The sequence below is a fragment of the Struthio camelus genome, chromosome Z (assembly GCF_040807025.1).
Source record: "Struthio camelus isolate bStrCam1 chromosome Z, bStrCam1.hap1, whole genome shotgun sequence".
Taxonomy (NCBI): domain Eukaryota; kingdom Metazoa; phylum Chordata; class Aves; order Struthioniformes; family Struthionidae; genus Struthio; species Struthio camelus.
Genome location: NC_090982.1, coordinates 641,374 through 661,600, shown reverse-complemented (window position 1 = coordinate 661,600; position 20,227 = coordinate 641,374). Strand labels below are relative to the sequence as shown.

The following is a 20,227-nucleotide window of genomic DNA, read 5'->3' as shown; positions in this document are numbered from 1 at the left end:
TCCATGCAGCAGGAGGTTTTCCAGAAAGTTGAAAGCAATGCTACACTTTCCCACTAACAAAGCTAGGGAGAAAGCATGCTTTTCAACTATAGCAGCTCAACTTCCTTTATGAAAACCCACCTGATATGTTACAAGAGACAGTGAGAAAGCAGGATTTCTGACCTGCGAAAAGCCAATAATTTTTATTTCAATTACAAATTAGAACAAGTGCTGACATTCTCCAAAAAAGTTAAAAAGAAAGTTTAAACTTGTAACAAGGTACAAATGCCTTAACGCTAACAGAAATGATAACTTGCGTCAATCTTGCCTCATCCTTACAGGAAGGTGCCTTCCACAACTGACATCGCGACCTTGTCACGCAGCCAAAGACAGTAAAAGTCATCCTTCTCCCGCAAGAGGGTCTCTAACTACATAGCAGAAGTCTGGACGCGTTACTTAAACTTACCGTCATCTACTGCCTGCAACTGAAACTGGGCAACATCAGTTTTTTCTCTCCTGAACCTGGTTTAAATCAGTTCCTGGTCAGGTGTTTTTCTTTAAAGTGCCTTAAAAATTACCTCCAAGTACGAAGACAGAAAGCACTTTTGCAACAGAGAGAACGTTTCTGGACGTAGTGACTTCACACTTCGTGCAGGACAACAACATATTGACTGTCTTTTCTGTATGGAAGGATTACAATTGCCAACTATTACGGAAACAGGAAACTTTTGCTGTGAGCAGAACTACAGAACCCCAAACTGGAATCGCCTCAGGTGGTGCCAACACAGTTCCATTTTCCCCCACTTTCAGCTGTTTTGGTCACTCCTCAAGATAGCATGTAACCCACAAATGTGGATGCAGGGAACATAATATACTGTCCACCTACAGCAAGGTGAGAATATATTGCGGTGGCAGAAAATAAAACCATTAGAAAACCACAGTGCTGTTTGCCTATTTGGAGAATAAGGAAAAAATGCCAGTAGTTATTTATCTCCTTGTGTATTTGTGATATTCCCTGTATATAGCCGCATCAAAATATAAAAAAAACATTTTCATCTTCAGTAGGAGGGAAGAGTATTAGAGGACCAAGAAATGCACAATCAAAGAACAGTTCCCCAATGTACATACATTTAGACAATCAAAAGCAGAGAATTTACAAAATATGTTTCTGATTTCAGTTCAGTTTAACCTTTGCAAAGTTCAGTGTAAGAACTAGTAATAACTATGCCTTGCTTTTTTTTTTTTTTTTTTTTTTTTTTTTTACTTCAGAAAAGCATCATTTGGTAGAAACTTGCTGACTTTGCTGGGTTGTGGTGGAGTTCTCAATCCACAATTTTAAGCACGCAGAATCTATTATTTTTGGCTGGTACGCAGACAGAGTTAGGAGTGGCTACAAGCTGGAAAAAAACATTGTTCATTAGAACTTGGAAACGTTATAAAGGCTTTCCAAAAAATGTTTTCTTTTGTTCAGCTTGCTGATTTTTGGTCAGATCTAAGTAGAGAGCACCACAAACAATTACAAAGGGGGTGCATGCTGTGTAAGTGACTACAAGATAAATTGAAGTGTAACGCCAAAGATGTAATCAATGTAAACAAGGAATTTCCATACACAAATGCTCTCCTGCAGAGTCATAAAACCTGTGCCTCAACTTATTTGTATTGAAGAAATTCCTTTCAATACCGCTTACTACTCATCTCATGTTCTTGCCTGCAAGAGATGTTGTTCAATACAGTGCTCCAACACAAGGAGTCAGAACTACTGAAACAAAGCAAGCAGTGCCTCCTTAAATTTTTTTGATTAAAAATGGGTCTTTTCCAAAAGATTATTATATATACTGGTAAACTGCTGCACCACGGATTCTGTTTTCCATGAGTTTAAAAGTCCTATGAAATTCAACAACAAAACCTGAAGATGTCATGGTTTTTTTTGTGAGGTTATGAATGGGTGACAGGAGACAATCTGGCCTTCATTATTTATTATTAGACAAAAATCAATGCAGAATTAAGCATAGACATTTTGAGCTCACAGTGAATTTTACTGGCAGTCAGGAAAGTCTTTTCTCCTCTTCAAATTACTACATTTCATATGGAAATGAAGAAATGTGCAAACACAGAAACCCACTGTGCCACCTTTCCAGGGCCAGTGGGCTTTCTGAACCACTGCCCATTGAAAAAGTGCACTATTAATGAAACAAACTACCAAGGCGTAGAAATACCCATTTTAATATGCAACAGGCTGTTTGGCTGGTTTTCAGTGCATCATGGCCATAACTGCACACCGAACTGTGCAGCCTCGAAGCCTGCCAGCCGCAGCTAGGCGAGCACGAGGTTATACATCTCACCACCTTTACCAGGAGGCTTTCAGAGCACATCTGTGAAAAGGGCCCTTCCCTCAGCCCTCCAGGAACAAGGCGTGTGGATTACAGGAGAGCTGAATGTGAAGAGGAGGCAGCACAGGCCACCCAGCTCAGGCCTCAAACCCTCAGAAAGGCAGCAAGAGCAATTAGGGCATGGAGAGAGATGAAAAAGACCAGGACTTTTCCGCTTACAGAAGAGATGACTGAAGGACACTAAGCTACAACCTGCAAAAATCAGGAATTGTGTGACAAAGGATGTAGGGAAAAATGACTTCTTCTGCACACCTGCCAGCCTTGCGAAGTCATAATTTTTCTACACAATCCCTATCTTAGCTGTGGAACTTTTTGCCGCAGGATGCTACAGACACCAGGAGATCAAAAGTGATTAGACAATTAGATCACCATCTGTTACTAGTAGCCAAAAGTTGGGAGCGCAGACCAAGAAAGGTTCCTTCGCTGTTTCTCTTCTCCTATCTCTCCTGAAGCACCCACCAATAGCCATGCGTTGAAACGAGCTACTAAGCAGGAGGAGACCTAACACTGGACACAGAGTCCTTTGTTCCCACACAAATACAGGTGATGGTCATCATCTCATTCTTTTACAGTCACAGATGGCATACGCTCAAAGAAAGCAAAAATTTCCAAAAATCTTGTTCTGCACACTACTCTAAGCAGCAGCCTGTCAAGGAACCTGCAGGAAAACCACCTTTGTTAGTGCAGAAAGTGTCCTGCACTGCTTTTTCAGTGCATGATGGATGACTCACTACAGTCTTTAAAGCAGTTCTTCAAAAACAGAACAAAATTCTGAGATATAGAGAGAGAGAGAGTGTGTGTGCACATTTGAACATAGTATGTATATAGTGTATTTATAGTATACAAGCAGTATGGTACTGTACACACAGTATTTACTACCTATTGTATATATAGTGTATATAGATACTATGGGGGTATATAAATACATATATGTATGTATATATACACACTGGTTACATACTACATAGAGAAAGTATATTGTATACTACTTAGAACAGCCTAAGCCAATCACAAGGTCCAAACCGCCTTCCTCAGATGGTCTGGCAACTTCACTGTTGTTTAGTAAAAGCTTGACACTTCTGTAGGCAGGCTGATGAGCTTCTGCTTCCAGTACCCACCCAAGTCTCCAATGCATTTGTTACCTGAACTTCCACGAAGGCAGGCATTGTTATCAAGGAAGAAAGAACAAAAACTTCAACCCGTGTCCTTGGCTAGCTAAACCATCCTCTGCCATTCACTGAATGCAGTGCTGCTACTACAAATGACTATTACAGCACAGGAGATGAAGATATTACAGATGCTATGCAGAAACTACATAGTCTTCAGCCCATTTATCAAAATGCAGAACCTGCCGTTCTCACTTTCTAGCTGGTGAAGTGATTATATACATATATATGTGTGTGTGTGTGCGCACGTGCGTGCGCGCACGTGTGTATATACACAGATATATATACACATACATCTCAAACTAAGAAAAATGAGATTGTATCCACTATATTTTAATAAATTATGCCTGCAGCAAGTCCCTTGCCAAACATTCTCGCTCAGATGCTGAAAGTCGGACTTCTCTTTTCATTATCTTTTATGACTACTGTAAAACACCATAAAACACCTTAAAAGAAAGGCAGGAAGGGAACTAGACTTGAGGTTGGAGGTGATATATTCTTGGCCTGGAGACAGCCTTCCAGTGGAAGGGTACACTGAGTCTCCTCGTGCTCGAGCCCCCCGCTGCTGCAGCGGGGAAGGGCGAACTGCAAACTGCGTTTTTCACCAACCGCTGGCTCACGCCGTTTGCTCAATATGCTGAATGCCGCTCGCCAGAGCGGCTCTGTTACAGCTGGAGCTGCCAAGCCATCTGCGGATTAAGATTCCCTCTTCACTTATCTCTGTCTGCTAGTACGAAAGCTAACGGATGAAATCAGTCGTATCAGTTTTAATCCGTTCCTGCTAGCTTGTTTTAGCAGAAGTACGCAGATGCTGGGACATTAAAGCTGATTTACGTAGCAGACAGAAGTATTTGGACTGCCCTGTCTTGGAAGCACAAGGAAACACAGAATTTGGGACCCTTTTTTTTTTTCTTCCCTTTTCTTTAAAGACTATTCGAAAGATGCCCCTATGACCAGCAGAGCTCGTGCTCTGTCCAGATACCCGTGAACCGAGCAGACATCGAGGTACAGTGCCTCCACAGCAATTCTCTCTGCAGCTGTGAGGAAGTATTGGCAGCTGGACAGCGTATATGCCTCTACAGTCCTTATATTCAACAGGAACTATTAAGGTCCATGGGAAATTATATGTTTTCTAATGTAGCGTTTTTCACACCTTCTAGTCTAAACGCTGATCACCTGCCAAGCAATTTGAGACCTAAGGACAAACCTGAGTTCCACTCACTCCTCTGCAGCGCAACAAAAAAGCCAAGCGCGTGTACGTCCAAGCATGTGCATGTGCAGAGGCGACTCAAACATCAACCTCCCGGATTTTCTAGCAAGATTCAAAGCAGCTAGGCTTCCTGGTTTGTCTCTTCCGAGCCGACGCAACGTTACACGCGTGACCTTTTGAACAGCAAGGGAAAGTTCCTAGTGCTCAACTTCATTCAGAAATCATTTACACGCAGTCCCAGCCCACGTCTGCCAGTGCAGGAGGGACAGCCAGTACATGCAGCAGAAGGGAAAGGAAAAGATCCCATCAAACCCGGTACTCCCATTCTCGCAAAACAAACCAACCCCTGCAGAACAGAACTCCCCAATTTCACAAAAATAAAAAACAGAGGGGTGGTATGGTGTTCATCCAGATACAATAAGGAACATTTAATACGAGCAGCCTAATGACCAACTGAAGTCAGTAATACCTTTTAAACAATTCTCTAAATATTACTGTACCGGTTTCACAGTACTCCTATATGCGTCTGCTTCATCTGTTTTACACACACAGAGGTATCAACAGCCGAGAAAAAGCAGAAGTTTTTGAAAATACTGTAAATGTTTTGAATTCCAGCTATGTCTTTTAAATGGCTCTACACCACAATCATACTACAAATGAGAAGTGGACTTCAAAGCAAGAGATGGCTGAATTACTATGACTAGCGCAATAATTAATTTCAACCTCTTTGTACGCATTTTGGCAGGGTGATAACAATCAGGTTTTTCACAGGGCTGCTAACTCAGTTACACAGGACACACAGCATGGAGGGAAGGACCGTTCACTGCTCTCCTTGTGCCTCCTCCTGCAAAGTTCAGCCCCACGCACCACCTGGCCCCCATCCAAAGCCTGAACTTCCTCCTCTCTCCCCTGTGATACTACCTCTGTGGTTGCATCTCACGTCTCACTCTCCTGGAGTCATCACCCCGCTCACTGCTCTCTCTGCTAGATTAAATGAAGAAAGTTTTCTAGAGTCAACATACTCTTGCGATGCAGCCCCAGCTCTTTCTGCATGAACCATCTGCTCTCTGCTCTGCAAACAAGGCTGAGGTACAGTGAAAAAAAAAAAAAAAAAGACTCCTTGAAAGGCAGCATCCTAATAAACACATGTTAGAAAGCCGTTTCAAGGCAGTACATGCAGCTTAACGGTTATGATGCAAATTACTCAGAAGCCTGGATTAATCCCAGGCTAACAGAGAACATTACACTTCAGAAGTACTTTTACTTTTTTGCTTTTTTAGGCAAACACTGAACAAATTTTCATTCTGCAGAAGGAGGACAATGCACAAACTCTGACGTGTGCAGAAGACATAAGCAAAGTGATGTAGATTTCAACCACCCCTGAGTTTTCTACCAGTACAGTGAACTGAACAGCTAGAGGCAGTTGGGGTCCACAAGGATCAGCTAACGCAAGGGAGGAATAAAAGAGATTACAACCGTCACAAGCATCTACGACGCAACATGGCTATGGAGGCTTCTCTTGCACCTCTCCTGGGAAGCTTGCATGCTCAGTTGGCTCTCTGAAATGCCTGTACACCAATGCGCGCAGCATGGGGAATAAGCAGGAAGAGTTAGAGCTCTGTGTGCGGTCGCAGGGCCATGATCTCGTTGCAGTGACAGAGACATGGTGGGATAGTTCACATGACTGGGATGCTGTCATGGATGGCTATGTGCTTTTTAGGAAAGACAGGCCAGGAAGGCGGGATGATGGGGTTGCCCTCCATGTGAGGGAGCAAGTAGAATGTGTGGAGCTCTGCCTCGGGGTGGACGAAGAGCAAGTTGAGAGCCTATGGGTAAGGATTAAAGGGCAGGCTAACATGGGTGACACTGTTGTGGGGGTTTACTACAGGCCACCTGACCAGGAGGAAGTCGTCGATGAGGCCTTCTACAGACAGCTGGAAGTAGCCTCACGATCACAGGCCCTGGTTCTCATGGGAGACTTCAACCACCCTGACATCTGTTGGCACGACAGCACAGCTAGGCACAAACAGTCAAAGAGGTTCCTGCAGAGCATTGAGGATAATTTCTTGACTCAGGTGGTGGAGACGCCAACGAGGAGAGGTGCAATGCTAGACCTTGTCCTAACAAACAAAGAAGGTCTAGTTGGAGATGGGAAGGTTGGGGGCAGCCTTGGCTGCAGTGACCATGAGATGGTGGAGTTCAGGATCCTGCGAGGAGGGAGCAGGGCAATAAGTAGGATTGCAACGCTGGACTTCAGGAGAGCTAACTTTGGCCTCTTCAGGGACCTTCTTGGGGGAATCTCATGGGGTAGGGCCCTAGAAGGAAGAGGGGTCCAAGAGAGCTGGTTAATATTCAAGCATCACCTCCTCCAGGCTCAAGATCAGTGCATCCCTCTGAGGAAGAAGTCGAGCAAAGTGGGCAGGAGACCTGCATGGAGGAGCAAGGAACTCCTGGCAAAACTCCAGCAGAAGAAGGAAGTGATACAGAATGTGGCAAAGGGGACAGGCTGCTTGGGAGGAATACAGGGATGTTGTCAGAGTGTGCAGGGATGCGAGGAGGAAGGCTAAGGCCCATTTGGAATGAAATCTGGCAAGGGATGTCAAGGACAACAAGAAGGCCTTCTTCAAATACATCAAGAGCAAAAGGAAGACTAGGGAAAACGTGGGCCCGCTGCTGAATGGGGCGAGTGCCCTGGTGACGAAGGATACAGAGAAGGCAGAGTTATTGAATGCTGCCTTTGCTTCAGTCTTCACTGCTAAGGCCAGCCCTCAGGAATTCCAGACCTTGGGGACAAGAGAGGAAGGCTGGAGAAAGGAAGACTCTCCCTTGGTCAAGGAGGATCAGGTTAGAGATCTTTTGTCCAAACTTGACATCCATAAATCCATGGGCCCCCATGGGATGCACCCACGAGTGCTGAGGGAGCTGGCGGATGTTATCGCTAGGCCACTCTCCATCATCTTGGAAAGGTCCTGGAGAACAGGAGAGGTGCCTGAGGACTGGAAGAAAGCCAATGTCACGCCACTCTTCCAAAAGGGTAAGAAGGAGGAAACTCCAGGCCTGTCAGACTCCCCTCCAGCCCTGCAAAGGTGAGGGAACAGCTCCTCCTGGAGGTCCTCACTAAGCATCTGGAGGACAAGAAGGTGATCAGGAGTAGTCAGCATGGATTCACCAAAGGGAAATCCTGCTTGACCAATCTGATAGCCTTCTATGACGGAATGACTGGCTGGGCAGATGAGGGGAGAGCAGTGGATGTTGTCTCCCTGGACTTCTGCAAGGCTTTCCACACTGTCTCCCATCACATCCTCCTAGGTAAGCTCAGGAAGTGTGGGCTAGATGAGTGGACAGTGAGGTGGATTGAGAACTGGCTGGATGGCCGAGCTCCGAGGGTTGTGGTCAGTGGCACAAAGTCTAGTTGGAGGCTTGTAGCTAGTGGTGTCCCCCAGGGGTCAGTCCTGGGTCCAGTCTTGTTCAATATATTCATTAATGACCTGGAGGAAGGGACAGAGTGCACCCTCAGCAAGTTTGCTGATGATACTAAACTGGGGGGAGAGGCTAGCACACCAGAAGACTGTGCTGCCATTCAGAGGGACCTGGAGAGGCTGGAGAGGTGGGCAGAGAGGAACCTCCTGAAGTTCAACAAAGGCAAGGGCAAGGTCCTGCACCTAGGCAGGAATAACCCCAGGCACCAGTACAGGCTGGGGTCTGACCTGCTGGAAAGCAGCTCTGCACAGAAGGACCTGGGAGTCGTGGTGGACAACAAGTTGACCGTGAGCCAGCAGTGTGCCCTTGTGGCCAAGAAGGCCAAGGGTGTGCTGGGGTGCCTTAGGCAGAGTGTTGCCAGCAGGTGGAGGGAGGTGATCCTGCCCCTCTCCTCAGCCCTGGGGAGGCCTCCCCTGGAGTACTGTGTCCAGTTCTGGGCTCCCCAGTCCAAGAGAGACATGGCACTCCTGGAGAGAGTCCAGCGGAGGGCTACCAAGATGATTAGAGGGCTGAAGCACCTCTCCTAGGAAGAAAGACTGCGAGAGCTGGGCCTGTTCAGCCTGGAGAAGAGAAGATTGAGAGGCGATCTCATCAACGTGTACAAGTATCTGAAGGGGGAGTGTCAAGAGGATGAGGCCAGCCTCTTCTCCGTGGTGCCCAGCAACAGGACAAGAGGCAATGGGCAGAAACTGAAGCACAGGAAGTTCCCTCTGAACCTGAGGAAAAACTTCTTGACTGTGAGGGTGACAGAGCATTGGAACAGGTTGCCCAGAGAGGTAGTGGAGTCTCCTTCGCTGGAGATATTCAAAACCCGTCTGGATGTGATCCTGGGCAATGTGCTCTAGGTGACCCTGCTGGAGCAGGGAGGTTGGACTAGATGATCTCCAGAGGTCCCTTCCAACCTAAACGATTCTGTGATTCTGTGAGCTCGTGATCCAAAACCCAACTTTGGGATGAGAATCTTACCTACATGCTACAAGTGGGTTTTGACCTTGCACCAAAACACGTACGTACATTTTTCTACCCACACCCCTCTACAGGACCAGGTGGTATTTAGTAGAGAGCCCCTTCAAACCAGGAACTAAAAAATTAATCCTGCTCTGCCATGCATCCTGCAGTCAAACGCAGGAGCTACGACGTCTGTGCCATGTGTCTGTCTGTTCAGGCAAGTCAGCAGTAAAGAGTTTATATGGGCACTTGTAAACATGCTCATAAACTCACCAAACTTTCACGTGGAAGGTAAAATTCCCCATGCTAACCCACTATGAGTTTCAACAGTCTAAATGCTACAATTTCTTTGTGAAATGGTTATAAGAACATTTATTGCAAAAATTGAAGGAAGGGAAATGCAGGACATTCTCCTTAATCCCGTTTCGCTCAAACACAGTGACTCATTACATAGGCTGTAAAACAATTCAGTCTGAGGCAGAAACTTACTATGAGAAACAGACTGAAAAAGTAATACTCTCACAGCTCCTGTGAAGAGAGCCTCTTACCACCCAGAAGAGCTGGGTCACGTAAGGTAAGTTGCTTTACCTAGCATCTCCATGTAGTTACGACTCCGCTCATCATATTTAAGATTAGAAGAGAGAACCAGCGCACTGCACAGCAGTAAGGGGGTTTAGTTTCCTTATAAACAATTCAAGTAGTTTTGTGCACAATTTAGTTTACAATTTATTTCTGGAGAACCGTTTTTTCCAGTGTTCGCATTCTTTGCGAGGCTTTCTTTCATATCTGGAGGTCTTTCTCAAGCTCTGCCAAAATGATTACTGGAGCAGCTGACAACAGCAGTGTGTCCACACCGTGCGCCTGTGGGGTGTGCAAGTTTTCAAAACGATCAGGAGGTCTCTCTCCACTTGCAAACTCCATGAATAACATCTCTCATACACGACACTTGTCAAAAACTTAGCATAGAGATGGGGGGTGGAGGATTAGGCACTGCAGAAGAATGAAATACATGCAGTCCATAACCTTGTATGAAGGAGCAGACAAACTTTTGCTCCCAAATACTTGTGGATTGCTATCAGAATGCTCCTGTCTCCCCAACAAAATATTAGCTAAAAATTAAAGCAGGAAATTGCTCTGATAAACTAAACCAAAAAAAGCCTCTGGATTAAAACTGGACATGCAAAATGTGATCAAAGGAAGAGTTTTACTGGAGAAAAAAAAAAGAAAGAAAAAATATGTCAAATTTGACTGTAACATTACAGTAAATCTTAAAAGAAGTAGGGAATAAATTTTGTGGACTGTTAGGTTTGCCTTCACTCAGCCACTACAGGCTACATGCAGAAGTAATCAGGTTCAGCATAAAACTCATGACTATAATGTTTTATATGCCAAGAAACCAGATGTTCTGCATCTTGATGTCTTAAAGCACTTAAAAAAGTAATTAAGCGCTGTCATGTGCCATAGTCTGTGCTTTCGCTGACAACTGTTTTACGATTTCAAAAAAAGAAGTCACAGGAACAGCTCCGCAAAGCATTGTCTTCCAGAAACACTGACTACCCAGACAGTTTGTTACAGCTGATGTAATTTGCTTTCAATGATGACCACAACCTGACAGAAAAGATTAAATAAATCCTGAAGCAGCATCCACAGAGGACAGAAAGAGAGGCATACAGGAACAACTTCTTAGCATGCACAATACAGAAAGAAAGGATAACAGTTTAAGGAAAAGCATAACTAACATAAAATATTGGGCTATTGCTTTAGGTGATAATTATGAAATCTGAAGTAAAACTGTTCTAGAAAAGCTAGAGAGGAAAGCTTTTTCCAGGTCGTTTTATATGAATGTACAACAGGAGATTAACCACACCCCTGAAATAAACTATTGATGTATTAACTGAGAGGGCAGAAATATGGTTTAAAAAACACGATTTCAAAGAGATCATTTTCCCTTTTGCCATTCCTCTTTCGACTTGTTATCTTAGAAGTTACTCATTTCTGCTCTCACAGGCTCTTTCTGGGCTCTCCACCAAAAAGCTCTTCCTAAATCCCTTGGAGTTTCTTCAGGAGCGGTAGTCACCAAAAAGCAGCAACACCACCCTCTGCAAAGCTACATCATGCTAAACAGCCACGTCCGGCGCTGTTATGAATACCAGGCTGTGAGTGATACACTTCAGTGCACAAGATTTCTAAAAGAGTTTGTTTGAAACTCCACTCCCTGCCTATTTTTACAGTGCTACGAAAATCTCAGTTCAAAGTTCTCAAAAGAAGGGAAAGAGAACACAAAACGTCCCACCGTTTGGTGAAGGCAAACCGTGTTTCACGCTTCAGCTCTTGAGTTTACGACCCCAGACAAATACAGTTCAGAGAAAGCAGAGGGCACAGGTGCACCAAAACCATCCCATGGTCAAATTGCTGCAGCACAGCCTTCCTGCAGTTGCGTTTTCAGTAAAGTAGCGCAACAGCTGGCATTGAGGTTGGCCACTTCAAAGGCAGCAAAACCTGTAAAACTGCCTAAAAAAGGTCTGTGCTCGCTCCCTGCAGGCTTCCAGGCGCTCTCATTCCTGTCTGCACACCTCACAAGTCATCCTTGCAAGTTTTTAAAACCGAGCAACCTGTAGCAGCGTTATTCTCCAATCTTGGAACGAGAACACTCACGCAGGAAAGCTACCGTTTCCTGACAGCAATGCATTAACACTAAGAAAGCGTTTAAAGTCTTTCTGGGTTTTAGAATGGTTGTGTACAGCACTTACATAGCAGACAGCACACACGATCTTATTGCGTAGTCCACATAAAAATACCACACTGACAACACTGATTTTGCTTATACCTACAGATGGCATTTCAGCATGCAATCCGGGTACTTCCACAGGCAGGAGGAATAAAGGCCAATTTTCAAAAAGATATACTGAAAATTCAAGAATCAGGGAGCCGAGTTTAGTTACATAAAAGGCATGGAGACATAAATTAAATTAGTATTAGCAAGAGTTTCATGCTCTTCATCTCTGCGCTTTTGTTCTGCTGTAGAAATTTATGAGGAAGGCATGTGACAGGCACAGAGTCATGTAAAATAACAGTACGAAAGCCAGTGATTAAGAATTTCAGGGAAAAAATTCTCTGAAAACAGTAGGAAAAGACAAATGAAGAGAAACAGCAAAAGGTCAACAGGCACATTTTAAGACTAAGGAGGATAACTTTGCATGGGTTTGAAAAGAAATTATCCAGAAGGAGCTTTGATAAAGGAGGGACTGGAAGTTGTTCAAAGTATATCTGGCATGAGGTAAAGATTATAACAATTTCTTGGGGAATCACACATCACAAAATTTAAGCTGTAATTTCTTAAGTTACACAAGACGTTTTAAAAGTTACAGCTTCATAGGGATAAAAAGTTGCTGATGCTATTCACAGGGAAAAAAACAGGAGCCAAAAAAAAAAGAGAGAGAGAGCCTAACCACGGAGCAGCTGAACTGTGTTCATAAAATAGTCTTTTCTTTCCAAAAGACGGTTTGGCTCAACCCAAACTAGCTTGGCAAATCACGTTACCTGGAATTCCCCTTACTCAATCATCCTGCCACTCTGTGATAAGTCTTCAGAGGAAAATTTACCCAGAAGCAAAAAAACAGGAAAACTGTTCTGTGCTGGTATGGCTATAGCAAAAACTAAACCACGGCACTGCAGAATAGTTTCCTCAGCATTATCTGAAGTTCACCCTTTCAGCGTGCAGTAGTTCAGTACTAGACATATGATTTTAAAAGTGCAATTTTCCTTCTTTTTTGACAGCCCCAAACATTCCAGAATTCTTTGCTACAGTGACTACATCTGCTGTCACGTCCAGCATCAGTACCAAAAGTCCAGTCCTTCACTGCAGGACTTCTTTCTGTCTTTCACTGGTTTACCTTTCAGCCTGGACATTAACAACTACAAGAGGCAGTGCCAAGTAACACAAGACTGATAACACAAAGTTAAACATCTGGCTAGTAACCAAGGCCAAAAAGCATGTTAGTGATGATCTGCATCTCACTGAAGACTTCTTTCTAAAAGAAGGTGTTTAAGCTACCCAGAGCGGTTGCCCCATGTAACACGCAGCAGCTGCTGGCATACTTTATTTGCAAATTACTCCAAACCTCCACTCGCTTTCTTCAGTCGGACAGCAAACAGGCGGCGCGCACCAGACAGCTCAGAGCTCCAGGAGGGCTTACGTGGAAAAGAAGATGGACACGGCTGCCACCTGGACATCGCAGCTCCCTGGGGCGAACCTCTTCGCCTTCCTGCTTCCCACCGCCTCAGCTGCGGATGCCAATGTGGCCTCCAGCATTTTTACCGCTGCAAAAGCGCTCAGACCACCCTCCTCCTGCGATGCTTCCTCATGTTACGAGTCAGTACGTTCACAAGAACAGAGTTTACTCTGCCTCTGAAAACCACAGCTTTCGGAGCAGGGAAGACTGCCCACAGTGTGCCACTATCAAATCCTGTGAGTTCAGAGGACATTTCCACAGTAGCATGGTGTAAACCCTCTTTAAGAAACTTGAACAGCTCCCATGATAGTTACCGCATGCAAAGGATTCTTTTGTTCTCTATTTGAAAGGAAAACAAAGCAGACTCGAAAAGTACTTTTTGAATTTGCTTTTTTCAAGGAAATAAGTTGCTTTAGCTATGGGGCAGAACACAAAATTCCTGAACGAGGTGCAAAATCACAAGCTACAATGGGAATATAGCAAGCAACTGGAAGCATCTCTCACAGCAGTCCACAGGATTTGTGCAAGCATTTGAAGATCTTCCAGTCTCCATCCAACCCTAGCGAAATTACAGAGCACTTTGTACACTGCACCTTAACAGACCATTCATTGTCTGCTAGGATCCCTCTGAGAATGATATGGAAAACAGGCAACCCCAACAGTGGGCTTTGGAGAGGACACATTCCCATAAAGCAGGTGAAGGAGGGATCAACAGATCTGTAAGTCATCTTGAAGAAGACATGAGGAGTTACTATAAAAGCCTGCTAAGCTCTCAGAGCTATTAAAATCAAAGCTATTAACCAGAAAGCTGGTTATTTACCGGTTTCACAAGGGATAACAGTTTGACTAATAACAGTTTAATCTGTCTACAGACCCAAGGGATCAGAGCTGCGGAGCATGGGCGTGCAATAAGGCCTAGACAAGACCTGAAAAGTTTCAAAGCAAATCTCATGTTCTAGTTATTTAAGATCAGTAGCAGATATAACCTGGGGTCACAGTGAAAGCTTGACAATAATGAAAGGCTCTGCCAACAGTGAGCAACAGGCAGTAAAGCGATAGATGAAACTCAGTACCAATAAACACAAAAGAAGGCATACAAGGAGGAGAATAATCCCAGTGATACATATGAGCTGAAACAGTCCTCTCCCTCCCCATCCTTTAAATGAACACAGCCTCTTCACAAAGCTTTTGATACAATTATTGAAAGAACATCTGGAATTAGAATAAAAGGACTGCAGAACAACACTGAAGTTGTCATACATTCAGGGTTCATCGGTACCTTGAAAATTGCTTTCTTCAGAGGCTGTAACTGAAGCCACAGGACTGAGCAGAAAACAAAACAAAACAAAACAGGCAATACATAGATTTGGACTCTTCAGCTTAGAAAAGGAGATGACTGAGGGGAGACTAGCAGTTCAAGACCGATGGAGAGAAGGTGGACATGGAAAAGTGCCTCAAAAAGGTTCACCTGAAGGCTACCCAACACAACATGCCTTATGTAACTTCCAGCTCAGGAAGTCCCTGAAAGGGACTTTCTGAAATTGGGGTGATACGGTGCCTCATTCAGACTCCCTTCCTGAGCATCTACTGAGGGCCTCTCTTAGTGAAAGATACAGCCTATACTGCCCTGGGACTAACCCACATCAGACAACCTAAGAACAATTTGTTCTAAAAACACTGCTCAGCTTCCACAAACATCTCTCCAGACTTTTGGGTTCCGAACGGTTAATAAAGGGGCTGATGCCTGATTCAGAGCTTCACAACGTGAACTGGAGCAAACACACACAGGAGAGGGAAGGCAAATGCTTCATGAACTCTGACATGACCAAAGCTGGCCTTATCTGCCTTTTATGCAACTGATGCCAGCCAAACTCTTCAAGAAGAAGTTGAAAAAGAGAAACACTAAGAGCTCTCGCAGCACGTGTTGATTTCACCTTCCTCCCCTGTTTTGCTGCAAAGGTCCCACAGCCTCATGCTTAAAATGAAGGAAGAGACTGCCTAATATCAAAACCCTCGTACCAGTGCATGCTGATGGTGTTCCTTGTACCCTGACAAGACCTTCAGTCTTCACAGTGGAGCTTCTTTTAAGGGGTCGTTCACCCAAGAGTTCACAAAAAGTTCCCAGACTCACTCATTCCTGTGAAAAATGGGTCCCTTCAATGATATTTCATAACATTTTCTTCAAACAATACTGATGTCCTGGATGAGATACAGCATCTGTGTGACTTGAAAACAGTTCAAAACGGGCAGATTTTCACCCATAGCACAAAACATAGATGGTCACCTAAAGCAAGACCCAACTGAACCTTACCGATAGTAGGGTACTTAATCACTCCTTCATGGTACGTGGAACAAGTGCTACTCGGACAGGGGCACTTCCTTACAAATACGAAGACTGAAGTAATCTTCCCTTCATCCTCACTCACACACCCCATACACGCTCCCAGAAACACAGAGAGTAATAAGCTTTGCTCATCTATTTCCGCCAACAGCCCGCTCACCTCTGTCCTGACATGAAAATACATGGCAAAACTCCCTCTGTCCTCGTGATGGAAGTGACTGCTTTATAAATTTCACTGAGAAATTTATAAACACATCCATATTCATCACAACCATCAATACTTGACTGCAACAGAGGACCAGAGGTATTTCCTATTAAAAGGTTCTTGCAAACGCCCACAAAGAAATCTAGGCATTGCGTTTACAAAAGACAACGCACAGCAATTTTGTCAAAAGACAGAACAGCGAGTTACGTGTAAGATTTTGTTGCAAACGAAAGATCAGTCTGAAACGACTGCTTACATTCTATGTATAGGGCTGGATATTTTTTACGTCTTTGTTAGTCTCTCAATACACTTCTGCTCATGAAAAGTCATGATATCCTACTCTGCAAGGATCTGTCAAGCTTAAGAAGTTTTTGGATTGGCATTTCATTTGGAATTTCATTTTTCTATTTTCTTTATATTTCAGGGTTTTTTCCCCCAATGGCAAAATTCTGAGTATACACAATATCCTAAAATTTCTGCCAAGTAGGCAAGCTAGAGCAAGTCTGTAGGATTCATAGCCTTTCTCCAGATGCTTCGGTATATATACATTTGTTTATTCAAAAGAATGGCTGCTGTGCAGCTCACTTTCAGTTTGAGACGCAAGCTATAGGGCCACATGCCCAGAAAGATCTGCTTTTGGGGTCAACCACACTATGCTCCTCAGATGCCAAATTCACCTTGGCAACAAAGTAAGCAAGTCACAAGTAAGCAATCCCACCTAGGGACAGTCCAAGGTTGCTCAAGTTGCTCAACCCACTCTGCTCCCCAGCATTAGCTTTTTCACCCAGCTCTTCAGTGTTCCTCGTCTTGCGCCAGGATACCCTAAAGAAAGCAGTCATGCTGACTTCTTCAAGCACCTGACCTGGAGCTGTGTCAAAGTTATAAGCTCAAATTCCTTGTGCAGTCAATGGAGAGAGGTAACTGTGTAGACAGGCAAAGCTTGTTATCCACATGAACAGTCCCAGGTCTCCTTACCCCAGCGCAGGGCAAGATCTTCCACCGGATAACTTTTCTCCTGCACAGGATTTCATTTTAGTTTCTACAGTTTTTAATGTCTTAATTCTGTGTAAGAGAATTGCAGACTGTGACTTTATCTCAAAGTTAGAGGCTACAGAGCTCCCTTTTCATTCTCATCAATTTCTTACCCTGTTTCCTTCTCTGTGTTTGCTGATTCCCTACTTCTGATATTTTGTCTTTTAATATAGTGAGGCGCTCCATTTCCTGCCAGTCTTCCCTTGCTGGTTGTCACCCACTCCTGCTCGGTTCCACCAGGAGCTCCCATGATCCCGTTACGTTTACCTTTCCCAAGGATACAAGACCCACTCCCATTACCACAGTCCCTTGTGCTCCAACCGATACTGAAGGTAACATCCGAAAGCAAACGCAGCAACACAGATGCACATCAGCCAGCAGCTGTGACATAACACATACAGATCAGTAGTTTTGCGTAGATCATCTAGCAGCTTGACGGAAGGGTGATGTTGGATTATGCTATTGACAAAAATGCCCAGTTTGATTTAAACTCTATCAGATATACAAAAACCTTGAGCAAGAGGGCAAGTTACTGCAAGTATACCCAGTTAACATGGTCATTCCAGGTGACTCATTCTGTCATATGGGGACTGCTATTACCAATATCTTTATGTGACGGACCACATTACCACCGTACTTAGCTTTTAATGAAGGCTATCTGATCCAGAACAAAGGAGTTCATAGATTTAGGCACAATGCATCTATACAAAAACTACAGAAATATATATATATTTTTAGCTCTAGTTCACTTTTAAATATATTTCAGTAGAAGCAAAGATCTCACAAAGTAGTACGTAGAACTGAAAGAGAAGCATTTAAGTAGCCAGGTCAGCCAGCCCCAGCAAGTAGGGTTACATACTGTAGACAGTTTTACAAAAGACCACTGCAAAGCTTACAATGCACTCAGCACACCCATAAATCCAGGATGCTGTAGAGCCAGGTCCCCCTCCTCAGCCGTATATCTTTTTGCATCGCAAGTAATGCACTGAGGCAATTAGGAGTCCAGGCGTGTTACCACTGCTAAAGCGTGAAGACGCAGAGGTGACTGCGTTTAGATACGGTGGTGTGCAGGCTTGCGTGCCTGCCCGCGAGCGTCCCATACACGCAGGGTGCTTGTCTCCAGCAGCGAGTGAACAACTGGAAACAGATGCAAGGAGGAGAGAGAAGATAAAATACAAGTTTTTACCAATCAGTCGTGCACATTCTGAACTCTTATCCCTTCCTTGAGAGCACCAGTAAGCTAACAACGCAATAATAGCAGCAAGGGGGGAAATAGTCACTGAATACTCAGCAGAAATGTTCATTCAAAATCTGTTTTAAAATATACGTTTACAACAGCTTTGTGATTTGCAGATACCCAACTTTCATTCCGCTCACGACCCTTTACTCAGGGCAGCTGCTACTTTGACAGCCTCTGGGTCATCTCCAAAAGTCAAAGAAGGGCTGTAGTAACAGAGATCAGCCACAGGGCTGGTGGCAACGATCTCTTCCCTCCTGCTTCCCAACTACAAACCTCACGTGACATGAGCACATACGCCTCCTGTAACATAGGCATAATCAGGGAAATTAAAAAACACAGATCAATAGCTCTCTCACCTCTGTTTTCTCTACATTCAATTCACAAAATGAAGCGTGAGTGTTCTTGGTTGGGGAGGAGTATTATGCCTACCCTTTGATAGAGGATTTGCTCTACTGTCTCCAGAAAACCTACTTGCATTTGCCCTGCTGCACAATGTTTGCCTGGAAAGCAAGATCTGCGTGGCATGGATAAGTGAGTAAACTCACAATTAACACTATCACTACCCAAATTTTTGCAATACAATACATGCCACATCCAGAGCAAAGCTCCAGTTCAGACATAACAGAAGATTAGACTGCCATTTTCTTTAACATACCACCCAGGATCCACTTCCCCTTCTTTTTACAAGGCTGATAAATTCATAACAATAGCAATTACCTTCACTTGTGAAAGTGCTGCTTGTTAATGCCATAGGAAAAAAGTTTAAAATCCAGTTTAGCTGGGGTTTTCATGCAAAACGCTCACATGGGCTTCAGCCAGTTGGAGCAAGACAGCTTTTTGTTTACCACAGCTCTGAACCACTTTCGCCTATTAGAAACCTATCTCCTAGAGACATTTTTTTCCAACCTCTGCCTGCTCACTGTACTTTCCATGGAGACCTGTGGACAACATTGGAGAACACAGAGGTTCACAGGCACGGGTGATGCCTCTCCTCAAGCTAAGCGACAGCTCTCCCATGCGGATGCCACTGTCAGTACAAGATAACATTAAACTACAGCTCTGGTGGCCATGAAGGATACTGGGACATAATTATCTACAATAGGCGTGTCTCAGCCCACCAAAGCATTTTTATTCAACTTTAGCCTTGAGAAGCTTACCGTTCATTGACAGGTCTACCACTTACAGCAAAACTCAGGAGCTATATTAGGTTAAGATATCAGCCCAGGCAGCACCAGCATGACTTGTCACATGAGCTGAGAGGAGCATGCAACTTTTGAACAAAGCAAAAGCAAAATAGCAAAAATTAGGCAAAGCAAATGAAGAATGAAACATGAACGCTTTTGTAGGAGATCATCAAATAAGTTCATCACAGGGGGTACAGGACAAGGAGTCTTAAGTACCAAGTAAAGCACCACATGTGCCCCCAACATGTCCGGAAATTTCTTTTCAATACAAATCACAGCTGTGAGCATTTTTGGACTTCAAGAACTTTGCCGGTTTATACAAGAGAACAGGTAAGTGCACTGGTGTAAACCAAGACTCCAAGTACACAGTGTCTGCAACCCAAGAGCAACGTCACGCATTATGAGTGCAGAATGTTCTATCCGTGGCTTACCCTATTTCTTGGAACAGGGCAAACTCTCATAGAATAAGCATGTTGAAATACACATCTTTGTCACTTTAGCTATACTGATTAAATTAACATAGTATATCTTCCTAGCAGTCAAACTCTAAATGATAACTCCAAAGACAATGGACAATGTCAAAGCATCTCAATACACAGACATTCAGCAACAGTCATCCCAACTATACTAAGCAGCATTTAAGTATTTTCACCTATGGCTGTCTGCAGAGACCATAAAATCTTTACTACTTATTCTGAGCCCTCTTTCAAGATGCAATAAACCTTAGCCGGCTTTTCTCCAAATTCAATGAGTTCAAGCTCTTCAGAACTGCAAAAGTAAACGGTGAACAGCCTAACATTTTCTGGACAATTCTCCTTAA

General features: G+C 44.0%; 1 protein-coding gene across 4 annotated transcripts in view; it reads right to left on the bottom strand.

Moving 5' to 3' along the window:
- The window catches only part of RNF38 (ring finger protein 38), a 142,103-nt gene that overhangs the window by 108,818 nt on the left and 13,058 nt on the right, over window positions 1-20,227 (bottom strand). The window lies entirely within an intron of this gene.